This window comes from Tupaia chinensis, unplaced genomic scaffold (assembly GCF_000334495.1).
Source record: "Tupaia chinensis unplaced genomic scaffold, TupChi_1.0 Scaffold138517_1, whole genome shotgun sequence".
Lineage (NCBI taxonomy): Eukaryota > Metazoa > Chordata > Mammalia > Scandentia > Tupaiidae > Tupaia > Tupaia belangeri.
Genome location: NW_006198412.1, coordinates 843,350 through 852,321, shown reverse-complemented (window position 1 = coordinate 852,321; position 8,972 = coordinate 843,350). Strand labels below are relative to the sequence as shown.

General features: G+C 40.2%; 1 pseudogene; it reads left to right on the top strand.

Moving 5' to 3' along the window:
* Nucleotides 1–418: 418 nt before the first annotated feature.
* LOC102483592 (multifunctional methyltransferase subunit TRM112-like protein pseudogene) lies at nt 419–778 on the top strand (annotated as a pseudogene).
* The last annotated feature ends 8,194 nt before the right edge of the window (nt 779–8,972 follow it).

The window sequence follows — 8,972 nt, the reverse complement described above, 5'->3', positions numbered from 1 at the left end:
CCCTCACTACCATGTGCAAGCACACAAACTCCATTATGAATTAACAATAACAAGTTTTTGGTTTTGGTTTGGTTTTGCTTGAGGTTATGTGAGCTCACCAGAGAGAGACAAAGAGACAGAGAGAGGGAGGAGAAACACCCTACCATGAAGCATGGTGATAATGCAGTCCCTTCTCCTCCATCTCTCCCTCCTTTCAGGATTTTAGGCATCCACGCACATGTGCCCAAGTGTGTTTTTCAAGCTGCTGAGTCTGGAACTCAAACTGTGCAGCTGACCACGTGGGATCCTGCTGTCCTGACCAGCCACAGAACCAGCCTGAAATGAATTTTTTTTAAAAATAAGACTTTGTTGGAGGCGTTGTCTCTCTGTCTCTCTCTTTTGCTCATATATATATATATATGAGCAAAATATATATGACATGAAACTGCTCACTCACATTCTGCTTAGCTCGTACATGCAGCAGGTAGGGCCCTGTGGCTTCCCCCTGCACCGCCAGGCCACCAAGGTTCGCCTCACCCCTGTAGAGTTCAATCGGGATTCCATGGGGCGTACAATACCAAAGGTGTGGTGGGCAGCACTTCTGGAATCGGTGAATACCCTGCATTTTGTTGAGGTGCCCAAGGGGCCAACTGAGGGTCATGAGCATGACAAGAACTTCCTGAGGAAGATGCACTGCGTGCTGCTGGAGGTGGATGTGTTAGAGGGCACCCTGCAATGCCCAAAGTCTGGATGTCTCTCCCCCATCAGCCAGGGGGAACCGCAACATGCTGCTGAGTAATGAGGAAACCGAATCTTAAGCAGCCCCAGCTCCAGGTTTTCCATCGTGTGACTGTGTATATCTTTGTTCACGTATATCCTGTGTATTTGTTCTGCCACATGTACCCCCAGCATTGACCCAGTGACACACACACTCACACACATATATCATTAAAGATTCAAAACAACAAAAAAAGATATAAAATAGTCCTTCAATTAAAAGAAAATCTACAGTTAAATGTTTCATAAACGAGACATTTATATACTAGAGACAAGCAATATATTGCATTGTCCTTGCCTTTTACAAGCTTCTGTGTACATAGCTCCTGCCAGAATCATTTTGTAAACCTTCATGGATTCAGAATTTTGCAGCTCTGCACTGGCCCTTTCTCTACTGTTGTTGCTATTTTTTTAAATGCAGGCCTTCCTGTTTACAGAAAGTTTTGCACAAGTGTATCACCTGTGGCATACACAGGCCCGGTGAAGTTAAATGCCAGGTAAAATATACGTTTTCTCAGCCCCTTGTGTGTTTATAGCACATCACTCAGTTTTAAAACAGCCACTGGAGGGGCCAGTAGGTGGCATGGTGGTTAAGGAGCTGGACTCCCATAGCCAACCACGGTTCGAATGTCAGAGCTGGCGGCTTGCTTTTTCACTTTCCCTATTTTCAATAAATAAAATAATTCTTTTTAAAAAAATGCTTTTTAAAAAAGCTATTGGATAAGTTTTGTGATGATGCACTGACTGTGTTACATTATACATACTTTCAGAGCCTACTGTAAGGTTCAAATGCCAAAGACATGTATTCAGTGTTCTAAGAAAAACGAATCTATTGTAAAATTTTAAGTAAATATCTGTTGGATACCAGCAATAGGAGCCTAGGATATTATTGGACATCCCATAATTGCTATGTATCTGACACTGTTCTTGTCTATATGGACTGATTCAAACTACTCATCAATCCCGTAACACAGGCTTTATTAATATGCCCATTTTATAGATGAGAATACAAAGACAGAGACACTCGGTCAGCAAATGTTTGTCACAAATTTGAACCCATAGAGTGGTGCCCCCAAGGATCTGGAATCGTATTCACTTCGTGATATTTTCCTTTGAACAATAAAGATTTACTCAGCTGAAGAGCTTGTTTGACTCCCGCTCTCAGACTGGACATTTGCCAGCTAAGGATTAAGAACAGGTATTGTATGCTGTTACCAATTCTGCTTTGAAAAGAAATCATTCAAACACTCCTTTTTCAAAGTTCCAGACTCCAGGTTGCAGGGCAGGCGTACTCTTACATTGGCAACCACCCATTTGTGTGAATTGGGATTTTCTCAAAACCAGGCAACCAAAACAAAATCAAGAAATACACTGAATGATGAGGCTGATTTGAGACCGAGGCAGTCATTGGATTTGTTTTCAAATTGTATGTGTTTATTGAAACCACCTCTTTTTTTTCTTGATTAATTTGGTGATAAGAAAATGTTATAAAACTAAGCTTACAGAATAAATGTCCACATTTACCACGTCTGAAAGAAATAGATCAAGACATCGACCGGCCCTTCCTGTTTTGATCAATGACCTTAGAAGGTTCCGCAGCTAGAATAAAGCAATACTGGGAAAGCGCTTAGGAGCAAGTAATAGAAATTCAGTGACTTAAACAAAGCAGGGTTTGTTTCTGTCACATAACAAGGAGTCAGGAGGTAGATGGTGCTGGTGACGGTTTGGCAGCTCTCCAACATCGGGGCCAACATCTCTGTGATTCTCTTGGCCTTTCCCTTGTGGACACAAGAAGGCTGGTGTAGGTGCGGCCAGCACATTCGCCCTCCAGGCAGGAAAAGGAGCAGGGGAAACACCTGCCTCCTTTGTCTCTTCTATGAGGAAAGCAAAACTTTCACTGAAAGCTTCACTTACCTCTCACCTCTCACTGTCCAGGAACGTCATCACATAGTCACTTCAAGTGCAGGAATACAAGGAAAATATGTAGCATCCCTGAGCTTACAAAGCAAAATGGGGAAGAGAAAATAAAGTTAGGAATGAAGGCTGAGTCAGCCAATCTGCATATCTGCCTTGGAGAAAAACAAAAAGTGTCCTAGTTACCTTAGGGAAATGTTATCTACATGCCCACTTTATGTATGTACTTGTGTACATGTGTATCTGCTATAGGGCTCATGTGCTTGCTGGAGAGAGACAGAGAAAGAGGGGGACACTGAGAAATCACCCCCCAGGGGATTTCTGGCCACTCCTCAATCCCTTTTCCAAGCTACTCTCAGGATTTCGGGCTTGCATGCACATGCGCCCAGTGTGTTTTCAAGTCACTGGGTGTGACTCGAACTGCTCAGCTGGCCACGTGGGATCTAGCTGCTTTCACCACACCACCAGCTGGCCCCTGTACCCACTTCTAAGTGATTACTTACTTTGTATGCACCTAACCCTGTCTAGAAGCTAGGAGGCCTTGGACCTTTTGTTGTGGAGATTTCCTGGCCCATAGAAGGAAGAGCTCATAAAATGAGCTAGCTAACCAATTTTTCACAGGAGGAAGAAATCACAGGGTAATTCTCAATCTCCATATTCATGTCAAACGAAAGGATCAGATCTCTGAGAACACTGCCAACTAGAATTCTCGGACCCTGTATAAATCATCATTTATTGAAATATTTTCTGACCCTGTTTCAGGGTCACTGCCAGTGTTCCTGTCAGCCCCATGTAATGACTCGTATTTTCCCAACAGCTTAAGTGATCTTTACATTAATTTGGCATAATGGTGGCAGTCAGAATGTTCTGTGGGAACTATATTTTTTAAAGAAAGCAATACTGTAAGCATAAGAAGCAAAACTATGTGAGGGAAGCTTAGAAAGAAAAGGAAAAAGTCAACAAAATTTTTAAAAAAAATAGTCATTTAAAACGTGAAGCTAACATTAATAGGCAATTCACTGAGATGAATTATTGTCCTAAGATTCTATCACTGGTCAGACCTTCTTAGAGGAACAAATGTCACGCCTGTTTTTGAAAGAAGTTGTGTCTCAGACACTCTGTGTTTACCCTGAATGATCATGTAAGATTCCGTCCTTCACACATCCAGGAAATCTTTAGTGAGCACCTATTGTATTCCAAGCACTGCAGTAGGTGCTTGGGGCAGACACATGAAATTAGCCTGTTCCTTTACAATAGGATGGTTAGGTCTCTTGGAAGAGATAGACACTTCCACGGAAGTTAAAATTCAGTGAGTCAATGAGCTATTACAAAACTGTGAGCTGAGTACAGTGGAAATACTGGATAAATAAGAGTCAATTCTGCCTGATCAGGTATTTGGGTAGGAAGGGAGTGGGTCTCGAAAGGAAGAGTCTTCGCCGGCAAAGGAAAGGCAAATTTTGAGTGGTGCCACAAATGGATAGGTATGAAAATATGTTTGGAAAATAGTGTGTCTTTTGTGCATCTTCTAGAACACTGTATCTGAGAGGGTTTTAAGAGAAGAACGTGGAGAGTTAGCACCAAACATTCTTAAATGTTTGGGTACCTTGCATAGAAAAGGATAGGCCTAGAAAATTAAGAAGAAATTGAGCAGGATATTGGTTTTCATTGGTGAGTTTTTTGCAGCCAACCTTTATTTCTACCAGCTCTGTTCTTTATCATAGAGACTACAAGATTGGGAACTACTCACTGCAGACTCCTTTACTTTCAGGGCTCCAAGCACCATGAATATTCACCCAGTAGACTTGCGCCCGCTTAAGATTTGAAGATGGAAAGGAATCAGAAGCAAGTTCTGTCAGTCTCTCCGGCAGTGACTAACAGATACTTGGGCTTTGGCAGAAATGAGGATTACAATATTCTCACAGCATCCCCCTCACCTATCCTCTCCACTGCTATAGGACAGCCACGACCTACAGCAGCAGTTTCTGATCTGGGTGACAACAGCAACTTAATTTGAAGAACCACAGCTGCAGTGATGAACCTAAAACCTAGCAGCAACTTCCCCTGACTTTGACTACTCTAACCTTCCCAACAGTTTTGCAAGCACCTAATCCTCTCTATTACACCTCTTTGCTTAAAATAGCAAGAACAGTTCCTCTTTTTCTGACTTGACCTTGACTGATGCTACATCAATAAAACTGAAAGGGAGATACTAAACCATCTTTATTTGCATTGAAAATCTAAGCAATTGTACAGTTAAAAGCTTTAGAACTATAAAGCTCAGCAAGGTTGCTGGATACAAGACTAATATATATATATTGTACAAGTCACAAACTTGAATGCCATTCTTGATTCTTTCCTCTCTCTCTCTCTCTTTCTCTCTCTCTCTTTCTTTCTCAGCTGATCAGTCACCAAGTACTGTTGATTATGCCTATATAATATTTCTTTTTCTTTTTAGGTTTTTGCCACAGGACATGTGCACTCGCCGGAAAAAGAGACGGAGACAGAGAAACAGAACGAAAGTGACAAATCACCCCACGAGGTAGATGGCCATGTCACAATCCCTTCTCCTTCATTCTCTTATCTTAGGATTTTGGGCAAATACACACACATGCCTGATGTGATTCTCAAGGCACCAAGTCCAGGACTTGAACTATGGTAGGCCACGTGGGAGTCCAGCACTTTAACCACTACATCACCTGCTGGCCCCCTAATTTTCAATTAATAGAATGCACCAATATCCTCCTGCTATCACCCTTGTGCAGACCACCATCATTTCTTTCTGCTAACTGGTCTTCCTAAATGCAGTGGCACCTTCTTGCACTCTTCAAAGCATAACTAGAATGGTTTCTCTAAATATTAACCTAATCCAGGCAGTCTTTTGCTTTGACTCAAATAGTATTCAGATTTTGGCAACTTTTCACTGAGACCTGTCTCTCATGGTAGATTCAGTCTTCTTCTGGCCTACCCTTTCTGTTTGCCAGGGTAAATTCTCAGCAGAACATCTTCATTCCCTTATCTTTGATATCACTAGATCCCAGATCTCATGGCAGTCTCCGGGTATTGCCTTTTAATTGCTATTTTTCATCAGCCTTCTGTAAGCTCCATGAATGCTGGGACTGTATACGTCATTGCAGTTTTAATGCTGATACATGGTAAGTGTCTATTAAATATATACTAAAAGGAAACCCCTACATCGGTTTCTCACAGATGTTGGATTAAAGGATAAAGGGATTGGAGAAAGGAAAGCCTAGTGCAAAGACAACCAAGCTTCTACTGTTGGATTACTGTCTTGCACAAGTCTCCAGAGGACCACAGTGAAGTTCATTTATACCTCATAAAACTCCACATATGTTATCTCTACCTTCACACAAAAGGTCCTTAGGGGATTCATGTGGTACAAAGAAAATATAGGGATACTGGGAATAACAATAACAGCCACTCACACCAACCATGTATCATGGAAATGCTGGGGGCTACGGTGTCCCTGAGTGGTAAGCACACAACTTCTCTTTGAATCTTCTCAGTATCCTTATGAGGTAAGACATACTGTTATCCTTAGTTTCCAGTGAGAAACTTGAGTCTCAGAGAAGGCAAATTAATTTTCTCAAAGCCATAAATCACTAAGTGTCAAACAGGATTTGAATCCAGAGTTATTTTTTTATGTACTACCCCTGGATTTAAAACTAGATTATATGGGGGGCTAGCAGATGGCTTGGTGGTCAAGGGTGCTGGACTCCCACATGGCCAACCACAGTTCGAATCCTGGACCTGGCAGCTTGCTTTCTCACTTTCCCTCTCTCTCTCTCTCTCTCTCTCTCTCTCTCTCTTTCTCATTCTGTCCCTCTCTGGCCAAATTTTTAAAAACTAAATAATAAATAAATAAAGTTAAATAAATAATTCTTGCAAAAAAAATTAAAAACTAAATTATATGTAAGTAAAAGACTTTGTTTACTGTGATACTGATCATTTAAGTGTATCACACTATACATATTCACTCAATAAATACTTCAAGTCATTCTACGTGCCCAGCCCTGCTCTGGATATTGAGAATACAAAGGGAACAAAACATACAAAAAACCATTTACTAAAATTTTAGTTATTCATTTTTAACATATCTTTTAGAGTTCTCCATATCAGTCTATATACAAGAGGGCTTCAAATAGTTGGTGGAAAAATGGATCAAATCCATGCATACTTTTTTAACAATAGGCATTTTCCAAAACTTTATGAAGACCCCCTCATACATCTTCATTCTTTTTTATTCTTTTTTTTTTTTTTTTTTTTGAGAGGCTTTTTTGTTATAGGGCGCCAGTGTGAGTTTAAGCCACTGGGTCTGGAACTCGAACCATGATCAACTACATGGGAGTCCAGTGACATAGCCATTACACTAACTGCTGGTTCCTTTACATCTTCATTCTTGACCATTGAGCCATATTTCATAGATTAGGAGAAATATCATTTATTTAAAATCTTCTATTTATTATCGCTTAGGTTGTTTGCAGTTTTTTAGTAGTTTAAGTGGTTCTTTAGTAAACTTCCTTAAACATACACACACACACACACACACACACACACACACACAATTTGTGCAGTTAGGCCAAATTTCTGTAGGTTCAACTCCTGTAAGTAGAAACCAGCAAGTGGCATGGGAGTTAAGGCACTGGACTCCCACATCACCAACCTCAGTTCAAGTCCCTGACCTGGAGGCTTGTTTTCTCACTTTCTCTCTCTCTTTCTCTCTCTATCTCACTCTCTGGTCTCTGGTGAGCACACATGCTCATAGCAAATTAAAAATGATAAGAAGCATGAGTAAAATTAAATAATTAATTCTTAATAAATAAATAAATTTTTGTAAATGAAATTGCAAGGGTGAAAGGTTATGCACATTTTAATTAGATAGATATAGTCAAATGATTCATATACACCTTTTCCCCACGCTGTAGGAGAATATCTTTCCCCTGTGCCCTCAATTACAATGAATATTATCCATCTTAGTTGATAACGCTATCTTTTTTCCATTTGCACCTCTCTGATTACTGAGGTTGAAGATCTTTTCATGTTTTTATGAACAGTTACATTTCATCTTTTCTGGATAGCCTATTTTTTTTTATGTTGTTTTCTTACCACTTTATAGGAGGGCTTTAAGAAACATTCTACAGGGCTAGCTCCATAGCACAGCAGTAATGCTCAGCTCAAGAAAAGTCAGGTACCAAGTGGTGACCACAGTCTGACTTCTCATCCAGTCAGCCTGAAACGCACTGGGCACATGCTTGAGTGTCCAAGATCAGATGGACTGGAGGATTGGAGGAAGGAAATTGTAGCACCACCAGACACCATGGAAGGTACTCCTCCCTCTCTTTATCTTTCTCTCTCACACACACACATGCACACATACATGCACACACTCGCTCAAGTACATGTACCCATGGTCTATCATGATTGGAAAAAGTGAAAAGAAAGATTATATATAGTAAGAATTCTTTAAATTTTAGATGTCAGAATATTTTCTCCCAGATTTTTGCTGGGAGTTGAAAATAACTTTTTGATATGTATTTTGTTTTTTCATTTAAAATCATTATGGTTGTGAAAGGACTTATCTTCCTGTCCTTGCCTTACAAGGAAAGTATCTTTGAAATGAGCAATCTGATTTTTGGTTTGCTTGTTTCTGCTTTCTTCAGCCTTTCTCTGTCTATAAAACCAACCTCTTCTGCTCAGTTCATCAGAACACTTACTCCATAGTATGAAATTAAGTGTTGTCTGACTCTAGAATCTCAACTAAAGCCAATTAAAATATTTAAATTGTTGTAAGTTTGTGTTTTGACAGGATTATATTAAATATAAGTCTCTTTGGGAAGAACCACTATTTCTTTTATGATATTGAGTCTTTCCATGCAAAAATCTGATACCTCACTGTTCTTATTTAGGTCTTTTCGATAACCTGCAGTAAAATATTATAGTTTCTTTACACAGGTCTTGTGCATATCTTGGTAAATATATCCCTTTGGGGCTGGTTGGTAGCACAGCAATAAAATAAGATCTCTGTAAGGTTGACTCACGTGGGAAGGTTCTGGATTCATATTCATGGGCCTCCCTGAACAAGTCTGACAGACGTGTTGTGATCTGTGGCTGACTAAGACTGGGGGTGGATTGCAGAGTCAGGATCCTGTTGGGGAGATCTCTCTCTCTCTCTTTCTGTCTCACTCATGAAAGTAATAAATAAACCTCGCTAATAATTTCAGTTGCTATGTGAAGATATCATTTTCTACATTACATTTATAAATTGAATTGCTCATGTGTAGGAA